The sequence below is a fragment of the Anabrus simplex genome, chromosome 4 (genome assembly GCF_040414725.1).
Source record: "Anabrus simplex isolate iqAnaSimp1 chromosome 4, ASM4041472v1, whole genome shotgun sequence".
NCBI lineage: Eukaryota > Metazoa > Arthropoda > Insecta > Orthoptera > Tettigoniidae > Anabrus > Anabrus simplex.
In genome coordinates, this window is record NC_090268.1 from 91,029,004 (window position 1) to 91,042,882 (window position 13,879).

Sequence of the window (13,879 nt, forward strand, 5' to 3'; positions counted from 1 at the left end):
GAAATATGATAACAGAACAACGAAATATGTCCCAGAAAGTGACTAGGCCTAAATATCACCCTTTAAGAAACGTGAAATCACATCTTCAAAATGTCTGAGGGTAAGGTTTGGAAAATGAAGATTAATATAATTAAGCACAATTAGACGGGATTGGATCCTGAAATCTTGGCGGCCATAATCGTTAAGGCGAAAGGTCCATATGATCTGACACCGTGGTTAGCCGGTTCGATTCTCGTTGGTCGAAAGAATGTTCACCATCATAATGTTGGCCGGCAGGGTAGGAGAAGTGTTGGTATACAATTTATAATCACTAGATTGCGTGCCACAAGCCTGGGTTAAATTTCAAACCTCTCCGCAAAGCTCAGATGGAGTGAGGGCATATGACGCCGTTGATGGTGATTCGTCCGTCGGATGGCGAGCAGACCCGTTGGTGCTGCATGGGGTTTCACCCCCTCCCTTCCTGCTATCATATATCACATCATTCATTTCGTCTTATCAGCTCTGATGAGGTCGACGCCAAGAAGGGCATCCGCTCGTAAAAACTCGCTACGAAGATTCATCTCACATCATACCCGTCCCCGTAGAGAAACAGGATATCATCATCATCATTAAACATATTAATTATAGACTGTTATTCCTTTTAGCGTTCAGTCTCCAAGCCTCTGTGAATTAGCTAAATGCCTCCGCCATCCTCTATTTCCAATTAGCACTGTGGCCTTGTTTACTTATTAAATTATTAACAATCGAGCGTAACTATCCTTGCCTTGGTCTCCCCTACTTCTCTTAACCTCCATTGCTGAGTCCATTACTCTCCTAGGTAACCCATTCAACTCTACTCATCTCAAATGAATCCACCACCGAATCCGATTCTTACGTGAATCTTCATCCAAAGCCAACGGCCGTAGCCGTGTTGAAACACCCGACCCCGTGAGATCTCCGAAGTTAAGCAACATTGGGCGTGGTCAAGATTTGGATGGGTTGCCACGCGCTGTCGGTGGAGCGTAAGGGAATGGAGAAGTGGAAATGAACTGGCCACTCTACCGGTACCGTACGTAAACTCCGGCTCAAGCACACGTCTGCGGAGGCTCGGACCTGCTTTCGGGCAGAATACACCCTTACCTTTACCTTACCTTCATCCAAAGTGTTCATTCCTAACCCAGCCTGTGTCTCCTCATTTCGAGTAGCCTCCTGCCCTTATTCCCACCTGCAAACACGAGCAAACCTTGTCCCTACTTTCATATCTGTAACTTGTAATTTAGATCATCCAGGATTGTTTGCTTTATTATTATTATTATTATTATTATTATTATTTTGCTATTGGCTTTACGTCGCACCGACACAGATAGGTCTTATGGCGACGATGGGACAGGAAAGGGCTAGGACTGGGAAGGAAGCGGCCGTGGCCTTACTTAAGGTACAGTCCCAGCATTTGCCTGGTGTGAAAATGGGAAACCACGGGAAACCATCTTCAGGGCTGCCGACAGTGGGGTTCGAACCCTCTATCTCCCGAATACTGGATCCTGGCCGCACTGAAGCGACTGCAGCTATCGAGCTCGGTATTATTATTATTATTATTATTATTATTATTATTATTATTATTATTATTATTATACATTTCATTTATTCATGTCGTATCGGCCAATTTTGGACCACGTCATTTCAACTGGCTACTTCTGGCTTTGATGTCTGCCCAGTGCTTCCGCATGCGTTCTCGGTGTCGTTCTTTCCTCTCCTGCGTCCAGGCTTTTCCTGTTTTTAATTTTCGCTTGTCTCGGAAACCATGGAACGCTTGAAGTTTCTTCTTAAGTGAGACACGCTCCTAGATGTCATTACGTGTGATTCCCATTTCTTCAAGGACTCTATCCACCTCAATGAACCAAGCCCCTTTGGTTTTCTTCTGCTGAAAGAAGGTTGGTCCGTCTTGTTTGGTGCATTCCTGTCGCATGTCCATAAAAGGTAATTCTTCTTTTTCCGGATAGTATCGGTAATCTTCTCTACGTGGGTGTATAGTTCGTCGTTATGCCGTCTTCTGAACTCCCCATTGTTCTGAGGGACCTAAGATCTTTCTTAAAATCTTCCTCTGTTTGGCCTCCAGTTTCTCGATTGGGCCTTTTTTGTTCATTGCAAGACATTCTGAAACGTATAAGACCTCTGGACGGATGACACTCCAGTAATGCCTCAGCTTTGCTTTGAAAGATATGGACCTTTTGTTGTAGACGCCCTTGGTTAAATGGTACCCTATTTCCATTTTGTTCATCCGTAATGTAAAGCCTTCTCTGACAAGCGTGGTGTTATCCCTTCTCCAAGATATGATGATATTATTATTATTATTATTATTATTATTATTATTATTATTATTATTATTATTATTATTATTATTATTGTGTATCAAACAAGGTGACTTAATAGAGGTCAGTTTTACGTGGCGATCGAAGTATAGAGATGTGACTTACCATTTCAAAAATTCCACATGCATTGACCATGATTGAAACCTCAGCCGCCCTGATGAAAATCCAGCGATGATGCAATAGCACAAAACATAACCGTCAACGACGAAAACAGCAACTAGTGTAGAATAAATTTTCCAGGTTCATAAGCCGTGGTTCAGTAGTGTTCCTAGCTTCCAACGTTTCACCGGAACCTGTGGCTGGCCTTTTTAAGAGTGCACTGTTCCGATGGTCAGTAGTGGAGCTAGGAATAAAGATGGACCACAGTCTACAAGCCTGTGACATTTAGTCGGGATTCAGCAACTTCATAGCAGCCTCAGAGCTGCCGGAAGTGGGGTTCGAACTCACTATCTCCCGAATGCAAGCTCACAGCTGTGCGATCCTAACCGCACGGCCAACTCGCTCGGTAGACGTAAGACTACTTAGGCTTTGCAAACCTAATACAGACGGAGTATGAAGAGAACAGGAGTTGACCAAGGTAGAACGAACAATAAAGATGAAAGTGACGATCTTGACAGAAGTAACTGGAAGCAACGCTAGACTCAGCTTAGAGGGTTCGTGGTCACCAATCCACACTCCAATATTGAGATATCCTGGGGGATCTGCTCGTACTCGCATCGTTAGACAGTCTACCACCTCTTACCGCGGAAGGAAGTGGCATCAAAGAAGAAAAGTTAGTCATCTAGGTTCATTTTTACAACAGCCATTGTCTTCGCACGGAATATTTGGCTCTTCTCTCCTCACACTGGAGCCTTCTGGTCCTCACGACCATTTAATCCCTTTCTTGGGGCAACCTAGAAATTAATCACCATGATTAAGCTCCTCGTTGACAGGTTCTTCCCTCCCTCTGGTATCAAGCCCTTTAATTAACAGAAGTTACGATCTGTTGGTCGACAGCCATGGCTTAAAGACTAATAGGTTAATGAACTTCAAATGGTATAGTGTACAGGGCACCAGACCTGTAAACAAATTAACAAGGGGCCGACCACGCCTAAAGATACCTGTAATAATTGATTGGGTGCGGGTGAAACCTTCCTTTTGTTGAGAAGATGAACCGTTGATGATTCTAGCTTTGAGTTATGTAATCAATAAACAACATTATTTATTTATTTATTTATTTATTTATTTATTCATTTATTTATTTATTTATTTATTTATTTATTTATTTATTATTGTCTCTGAAGGGAATGACATAATTATAGGTTTGTCCTTCAAGGGCAAGTGAAAGTTTGAAAAGTCATTGATGAAATCGTTTAGGGACTAAAAGACAGCGATCTTGATCCAGGTTTAATAATACACTTGTCTTCTATGCTGACGGTCTTTGATCGATTCCCAACACAGTCACTTGGAATTTAAGGGAGCTTAAATATAGATGTTGTTCTCAGTGGGCCAGCGCGCTACTGTCTGAACCAGTCAGGGCGGCTTTTGGTCAGCTAGTGGCTTTACGTTGCAGATAAAATAACTAACAGTTTTTCATTTCAGCCTTGTCGGAGTGAATGGTTCAGATAGGAGAACGGTTTTACATTTTAGGCGTGTCGGACTGAGTGGCTCAGATAGAATGATTTTTCAGTTCAGCCTTATCGGACTGAGTGGTTCAAATAGAAGAACGGTTTTTCATTTCAGCCTTGTCAGAGTGAGTGGCTCAGATAGAAGAACGGATTTTCATTTCAGCTTTGTCGGACTGAGTGGCTCAGATAGAAGAACGATTTTTCAGTTCAGCCTTGTCGGACTGAGTGGTTCAAATAGAAGAACGGTTTTTCATTTCAGCCTTGTCGGACTGAGTGGCTCAGATAGAAGAACGGATTTTCATTTCAGCCTTGTCGGACTGAGTGGCTCAGATAGAAGAACGATTCTTCATTTCAGCCTTGTCGGACTGAGTGGCTCAGATAGAAGAACGGATTTTCATTTTAGCCTTTGTAACGGACTCCTCACTTCACCGGCAACTACTGTTATGTACTTCGCCACGCACATAACCTTTTTCTTCTATTTATATGGACTTACCCTCATCATGATATAAACCTCATTTTCTCTCCAACTGGAACTTACATACTTATGTGAATTTGCACACATCATACCTTGCATGAACTCTGTTATATCCACCTTTACGATCTACGATAAACTAACTTCCTTTTCGCCGCCTGACGTCATGTTACATCGCCTGCTTTGTCACGCATGCTCCACTAACCTCTGGAATCTTCCAGACATATTTTTCATTATTCCACACTATAAATACCCGGCCTTCCTCTGAATGTATTGAGATGGACTTTGGCCTGTGTGGAGGGAGCAACATCTAACGTCAACTCAGTCCTTAGGGACATGTGCCTAGAAGTCTCCATTTTCGGGCAGTTCGTGCAATTTGGTTCTTGATGAGGTATGACAAACTGATTTCTTTACTGTAAATACCTTTTGTTGCATTGCGAGATACTTTCCTTGCAATTCAGACTGGGAGCATGGCATTTCCAGGCCGAAACTTCACTTGCCTTTTTGTGTTTAAACTTTTCATTGACGAACTTAGTAACGACTTTCTTTCTAAATGTGCGTGTGGTGTATTGGCAACTGTACGACTCGTACTGTACACACACTTCTACCCGTTCAGTGCTTCGCCATTTGAGTTTCTGAATGTTGTGAAACTGGTTCACTTGAAGTATGTTGTGATTATTCGCCTGTAGAACTACGTTGCTTTGTGTCAATCGAGTGATAACGGAAGTGGTTGTGACTTGCATATAGCATTTAGATTTTGCTCAGAAGATTTCCTGGTGGCATACTCAAATTTAGTAACTGTAAACATCCCCTTTTTCTCGTTGTTCTGGGTTTCTCCTTTTACAGTTATATTTATCCTTTCCTTGTTTCGTCCCTTTCCATTCCTGCGCTATTCTCTCTCTCATTACTTTCTTACTCTTGGATATCTTATTTTACTATAATGAATTTGTATTTTGTATATGTGGTTGGGAAAATTTCATATTTGTACGGTTCTCCTTTCATGTAAATTGTTAGTTTTGATTTATTATTCTAATATATGCTTTCAAATTTTATCTTGGTTTCTCATCTATTTTCACCCGTCATGTCCCTTATTTCTCCTCACATTCTCTTTTAATTTTCTAATATTATCTAGCATGGTTTCCACTGCGATATCTGTGGTTATTCTGGAATGCTTATTGGGGATCTTTTTCTTACCACGGCCTACATTCTCAATTTGGCGTTTAACTCGCTGCGATTGAAATTACTCGGTGTCACCGATACTTTGTGATTTCCCTCGGCAGTATTATTATTATATAGGTATATATGCATATAACCCCCATCAAGGGTCACACATGGTAGCAGAGTACAAAGTCGCAGTTAATATATAACTTGTGCAGTTCACTACCACTCTAAATTTTCACCCTGTTACTGCCGTAGTTCTCTTTTATTCTTTCTTGTGAATCTTAGTGTTTCTCCTCGCTAGACTTTGCTTTTTTTTCTTTGTCATCTCTTTCAACATGGCTTATTTTTCTGACAATTTTTCTCCTTATACTTCGGACACTTCTGACATTTCGTTTGATCCCCATTTCAATTTTTCTGATCCAAATCCTTTTACTAATATGTCTTATAATCCTTTTGTTACTTGTAATTCTGATCTTACTTCCACATCTAGTACTCTTACTACTACTGTTTCTTCTAGTTCATCCTCTGAACCTTTACCACCCCGCCTCAACCTAACACCCCTCTCTATCCTGATCTTTCTCTTTTTACTGCATAATCTAAACTTCCACTTAATCAGGCACCTCCGCCTTCTGCCAATAAAACTCAATCTGCACAGCATTACTCTCCCGATTTGCGAACTCCACCACCATCCCCTTCTCAGCAATATTTTTATGAATCTCCATATCATCACACCCCTTCTTCACATCAACCACTTAATTTCCATATTTTGACTAAGTGTCTGGACCAGGTACCCCTCATTCAGTCGACTGATCCTGATACTTTGACACAATGGCTTTTTTTAGTTCGCAAATTTCTACAGACTGACTTGGCTCCATTTTCCCAATTGCTTTCGTTGCTTTACCTAAAAACCTCTGGTCATCTTAGTAATTTTTGGTTTCAATATATGAAGTCTTCTCCTGATTGGGCTCATTTTCGCTCGGTTTTACACACTTATTTTCTGCCTTATGAGATTCGACAACAGCTGAGTGACAAATATATCAGACGTCATCAACGTCCAGATGAATCGGCTTATGATTATCTTGACTCTATTATCGGCTATTCTGATGTGTTAGCTATTGCTAAACATCCCCAGGAAATTATTTCTCTTATTCGATTTTATGCCTCTCCAGCTTTCCGTCAAATCATCAATCCCTTTACGCCACCCACTACTATTCCTCAGCTTTACCACATTGCTCAACTAGATATTGTAAATACCCGTAGTAATTTTTCTTATTATTCTTCCACTCCACCTCCCCAGTTTAACACTTCAACAACTCGCAAGCCTTCTACCACTCGTCCACCTTCTCAGAGTGATATCTCCCGTCTTCGCTGTTATCCGTGTCAGGCTATGGGGCACTTAGCACGCAATTGTACCAATTCTACCTTGGGAAACTTCAATTCCCGTCGTCAGTAGGCAGCTCACGACCTCTTGGGCAAAATCTGCCTTATGTTTCGTCAATATTATCTTCTGCTACTAAATCACAGTCGTATACTCTTATACAGTCACATAACACTCCCTCCTTAGCTTTATTAGATTCAGGTTCTGCAATTTCCCTAATCAGTTTCTCCTTTTTTCAGCAACTTTTACAAACGCATCCGCATCTTCAATTGCGCCTTTCTACCCTCAGATGTCTTTCCATATCTCAACACTCTCTTGAAATCGTGGGTCAACTAAAACTTAATGTTAAAATTTCCAAATTTTCTTGGCCATTTGAATTTCAAGTGGTTAATAATTGCTCACTTCCTGTTATACTGGGGTATGATTTTTTTTGCTCATACTGGCCTTATTTATAATACTGCCATGGCCTCTATCTCCTTTTTTTCAATCCGCACGTTCAAATTCCTTTGGTAGACCCCCTTGATTTCCTTATGAACCACGTATTCAGTCATCAGCATATTTATGCCACTGCTCCCCAACTAGATGCAATTGAGGCCTTGAAATCTGAATTTGCCGATGTTATCACAGATACTTTAGGCTCTGTTGTTAATTATCAGGCTCACATTGATTTACTTGATGAAACACCTGTTCGTTCGCCTCCTTACCATCTTAGCCTCCTTGGATGGCCAAAATGGATGACATTATTCACAAAATGCTTCTGAATGGTACCATTGTCCCGTCTTCTTCCAACTACGCATCTCCGGCATTTTTAGTCGATAAGCCTGATGGTTCTTCGCGCCTGGTCATTGATTATAGAAAATTGAACTCCAAAATACTCTATGATTCTTACCCCATTCATAAAACGCAAAACGCCTTTCACTTTTTTTCTAAAGCTAAATATTTTTCTCTCTTGGATCTTAATTCTGCTTACTACCAAATCCCCTTGGACTCTCGTAGTAGCAGGCTTACTGCATTTATCACCCCAATTGGCCTTTTTCAGTTTACTAAAGTTCCTTTCGGATTAAACTTGGTCTCGCAAATTATGCAGAGATTAGTTGATTCTCTATTTTCAGATTTTAAGTATAAATTTCTCTATCCTTATATCGATGATCTTTTAATATTTAGCCCAGATTTTGAGTCCCACATGTCTCATCTACACCAAGTTCTTTCCAGATTACGTTCTATTGGTCTCACAGTTAACCCCTCTAAAATTTACCTAGCTCAAACTTCTATAAAATTCTTAGGTCACATTGTGTCATCTCAGGGAGTAGCTGTCGATCCCGAACGTACTTCTGCTATTTCTAACATTCCACCTCTCAAAAATCTCAAGCAAACGCGCACCTTTTTAGGCATGGTTTCTTTCTACCACCGGTTCATTCCTAACTTTTCTCACATTGCTGAGCCTCCTTTCATTTGGACTCAATCTCAACAGGACGCCTTTCTTCAGCTTAAGTCTCTTTTGATGCATGCTCCCATTCTTCAATTTCCTGATTTCTCCCTACCTTTTGAAATGCATACTGATGCTTCCAATCTTGCTGTTGCTGGTGTTCTAACTCAGGTTGTTAATGATGTTCCTCTACCCATCGCCTATTTCAGTCGACTTCTTTCTCCTACTGAGAGGAAATATTCTATCTTTGAGCGTGAAGCCCTGGCCTTATTAAATACCATTGAACACTTTGCTGAATATTTGGAGCATAAAGAATTCCTTGTCAAGACAGATTATCAGGCTCTCTCATGGTTGTTACTTAATGTACCTAAGATTGGTAGAACTGGCCGATGGCTCATGCGATTGTCCAGATTCAAGTTTTCCCTTAAGTTCATTTCTAGCACTGAGAATTCTGTAGCTGACGCTCGTAGTCGCTTATTTGACACTTCCGCTCCTCAGTCAAGTACAACTGACGATTTACCCCCGGATGTCTCTATGATGCCTTCATCTTCCTCCATTAATGCTGTTTTTCGTTAACAGACTTTCCTCTTTCATTTCAATCCTGTCAGTCGCATCAGCTCACCGATCAGTTCTGCATCCAACTCAAACAATCCATCTCTGACCCCTCTTATCAGGGTCCCTTTACCATTTTTAAAGATCTCTTGGTCTACAAACCCACTAAGAAAGCTTCTCCTAAAGTGGTGCTTCCACAGGCTCTTCAACCCATGATCTTGCAATATTATCATTCCTCCCCTGTGGACGGGCATCTAGGCATCACTAAAACGTACAACCGTATAGCCTCTCTTTTCTTTTGGCCTCAAATGCGCAAGTCTATTCGCAACTTTGTTCAAAATTGTGAATTGTGTCAAAATCTAAACCTTTAAACATAAAGTCTGCTGGTCTTCATTCTGCCCTTCCACCCACTCACCCTGCCCAAACCTTTTTCATTGATCTAGTTGGACCCATAGTTCGTTCTTCTCGTGGCAACTTGTATATTTTTACCTTGTTGGATGCCTTCTCAAAATTTCTAGTCCTTCGACCCTTACGGAAAATTTCTACTAAGATCATCATTAATTTACTCAGTGACCAAATCTTTCCTATTACCGGTTTGCCTGCTAATATTGTTTCTGATAATGCTTCTATTTTTACTTCAAGTGTTTTTTTTAATATGTGCTTTCAACTGGGTATCAAACGTATTTTGACTTCTCCCTACCACCCTCAGTCCAACACAGTGGAAAGGTATCACCGCAATCTCAAAGTTGCTTTATCTATATTTCATAGTTCTTTCCAGAAAGACTGGTATTCTCATCTTTCCTCTTTGGCGTTAGCCTTTAATTCCAGTATCAATAGTTCTACTGCTCAAACTCCGGCTAAGCTTTTTCTTGGTCGTGATCTTCACACTCCTCTTTCCCTAACCAGGGATCTGCACAACCTCCTTGAATCTTCTGATCAGCCATCCTCTTCATCACTCTGGAAAGACGCCTTTGATCAATTGCTAAAAGCTCAACAGGTGCACAAAAAAGCTTATAATACTCGTCATAAGCCATCCAACTTTAAAATTGGTGATTTAGTCCTCATTGCTAATCATCCACACAGCTCAGCAATTAATGCCACCTCTGCCAAACTTGCTCCTCGATGGCTTGGACCATACCGTATTTTGTCTTTCCCTACTCCTGTCACTGTATATTTGCAATCTACTACTGATTTGTTTGACACTAAAAAACTTCATCTGAATCAGCTCAAGCGATTTCATCCTTAAAAACTTTCATATCTTGATCTTTTTTCTTTTGCCCTGTGTTTTCCATTTCTTGTTATTACCTCTCTTCTTTCTGATTTTTTTCTTTCTTCTCCATCTGGTCTGGAAATGAATATTGCTCCCAGTGTTATTTACCTTTTTGTTCTTTTCCTTTTCTTTGTTGTTTGTCTACCTCATCCCCCTTTTTTTCTCTCCCTTTATGGAATTTCTTTTTTTTTTTTCATTTTCTCCCTCCACACAGGTTTCTCCAGTCTCCCTCCCAGCCCAATTGGCACAGGTTGTAATGGGAGTGTAAATACATCTTCCCAACCATTTTCTTTTTCTCTTTTGTAATTGTTCTTAGTTTTTATTGTCGTTTGTGATATTTATATATATATTTCTATGTTAATTTATAACTACTCCCTTTGTTAACGCGTTAGCCCTTTTCTTTTCTCCCTTCCTCCTCTACCTTTTTGTATTTTCTATTTAGGCATGTTTGTTGTGTTTGGACATTTTTCTGCCGCCTTTTGTTTTGTTTTGCAGTATTTTTGCTCTTTGATATACCGTTGCGGCTGCTATCGACCCCCGCTCCAGCTTTTGGAAGGGCCCTCCATCGCTGTTCCTGGGGCCGCCTCGCCGTCACCACTCAACGGTATCTTCCGTGTTTCGTCTCCTACCAGAAGTCTTCATTTACCTCCAACTGCTTCACAACCACAACAACGACAACAACAACAACAACAAAAAATCCTTCGGATTTTTTCTGGTGCCCGGCGGATAATGTAACGGACTCCTCACTTCACCGGCAACTACTGTCATGTACTTCGCCACGCACATAACCTTTTTCTTCGATTAATATGGACTTACCCTCATCATGATATAAACCGCATTTTCTTTCCAACTTGAACTTACATACTTATGTGAATTTGCACACATCATACCTTGCATGAACTCTGCTCTATCCACCTTTACGATCTACGATAAACTAACTTCCTTTTCGCCGCCTGACGTCATGTTACATCGCCAGCTTCGTCACGCATGCTCCACTAACCTCTGGAATCCTCCAGACATATTTTTCATTATTCCACACTATAAATACCCGGCCTTCCTCTGAATGTATTGAGATGGACTTTGGCCTGTGTGGAGGGAGCAACATCTAACGTCAACTCAGTCCTTAGGGACATGTGCCTAGAAGTCTCCATTTTCGGGCAGTTCGTGCAATTTGGTTCTTGATGAGGTATGACAAACTGATTTCTTTACTGTAAATACCTTTTGTTGCATTGCGAGATACTTTCCTTGCAATTCAGACTGGGAGCATGGCATTTCCAGGCCGAAACTTCACTTGCCTTTTTGTGTTTAAACTTTTCATTGACGAACTTAGTAACGACTTTCTTTCTAAATGTGCGTGTGGTGTATTGGCAACTGTACGACTCGTACTGTACACACACTTCTACCCGTTCAGTGCTTCGCCATTTGAGTTTCTGAATGTTGTGAAACTGGTTCACTTGAAGTATGTTGTGATTATTCGCCTGTAGAACTACGTTGCTTTGTGTCAATCGAGTGATAACGGAAGTGGTTGTGACTTGCATATAGCATTTAGATTTTGCTCAGAAGATTTCCTGGTGGCATACTCAAATTTAGTAACTGTAAACATCCCCTTTTTCTCGTTGTTCTGGGTTTCTCCTTTTACAGTTATATTTATCCTTTCCTTGTTTCGTCCCTTTCCATTCCTGCGCTATTCTCTCTCTCATTACTTTCTTACTCTTGGATATCTTATTTTACTATAATGAATTTGTATTTTGTATATGTGGTTGGGAAAATTTCATATTTGTACGGTTCTCCTTTCATGTAAATTGTTAGTTTTGATTTATTATTCTAATATATGCTTTCAAATGTTATCTTGGTTTCTCATCTATTTTCACCCGTCATGTCCCTTATTTCTCCTCACATTCTCTTTTAATTTTCTAATATTATCTAGCATGGTTTCCACTGCGATATCTGTGGTTATTCTGGAATGCTTATTGGGGATCTTTTTCTTACCACGGCCTACATTCTCAATTTGGCGTTTAACTCGCTGCGATTGAAATTACTCGGTGTCACCGATACTTTGTGATTTCCCTCGGCAGTATTATTATTATATAGGTATATATGCATATAACCCCCATCAAGGGTTACACCTTGTCGGACTGAGTGGCTCAGATAGAAGAACGGATTTTCATTTCAGCTTTGTCGGACTGAGTGGCTCAGATAGGAGAACGGATTTTCGTCGGACTGAGTGGCTCAGATAGAAGAACGATTTTTCATTTCAGCCTTGTCGGAATGAGTGGCTCAGATAGAAGAACGGATTTTCATTTCAGCCTTGTCGGACTGAGTGGCTCAGATAGAAGAACGATTTTTCAGGTCAGCCTTGACGGACTGAGTGGTTCAAATAGAAGAACGGTTTTTCATTTCAGCCTTGTCAGAGTGAGTGGCTGAGATAGAAGAACGGATTTTCATTTCAGCCTTGTCGGACTGAGTGGCTCAGATAGAAGAACGATTTTTCATTTCAGCCTTGTCGGACTGTGTGGCTCAGTTAGAAGAACGGATTTTCATATCAGCCTTGTCGAACTGTGTGGCTCAGATAGAAGAGCGGATTTTCATTTCAGCCTTGTCGGACTGAGTGGCTGAGATAGAGGAACGGATTTTCATTTCAGCCTTGTCAGACTGAGTGGTTCAGATAGAAGAACGGTTTTTCATTTCAGCCTTGTCGGACTGAGTGGCTGAGATAGAGGAACGGATTTTCATTTCAGCCTTGTCGGACTGAGTGGTTCAGATAGAAGAACGGTTTTTCATTTCAGCCTTGTCGAACTGAGTGGCTCAGTTAGAAGAACGCTCGTTTTCTAATCCCGGTGGTATTTGAAGGTGATGAAGTTCTCGGCACCTTCGAAAACCTTAAAATTAATTAGCGGGACGTACAATCAACAACTTGATCATCATCGTTATCGTCATTATTATCGTCTTGCCAGTTTCGTTAATATGAACTACAACACTACTTGACGTACAGCTAATGAAACAATCTTCTTCTAATAGGATTCAAAGGCGAGTGCTTTTAAAATATTTCACATATATATGAATATTTTTAGTACTACCATAAACATGTCTGAAAGTTAACACACCCACTAACGGAACTCATACTTGTGAGATTTTATCCCGCATATTACAAGAATTGGCTAGAGATGTGATTAAACCGCAGTTTAAACGCTTTCCGACCTGGTGTTTGTTTAAAGTATTAACTAGCTTTGGAGGTGGTGATAAAAGATAGCTTGTTGGGTGAATGACGTGCTAATTGGGAGCTTGAGGGCTCATACTTAAGATGAAACATTATAACACATTAGCAACTACGTATAACAAATGCTAACTATGCGCCTAGTACAACAGCTGCTACCGCATTTTTAAGTTACAGGTTGCAGTAGAAAGACGTTTAAGAATTATTGTGCCTTCTCCAGGTGCTTGTAAATCAGTTGTCTTTACAACGGGAACCCTATTTGAACTGGGCATTGCGTCGTTTTGGTTTGGATTATCTTCTTTCAGAGCGTCCTCATTCGATCTCCTGAATCTTTTTTTTTTTCTTTTTCGAATTGAGCCTTTATAGACTGCGTGTTAACAAGCAATCTAATTTTCAGTGACTCTGTCTTGTTCATCTGCGGCTTTGACATCTTGCCAGTATCTCCTGAGCC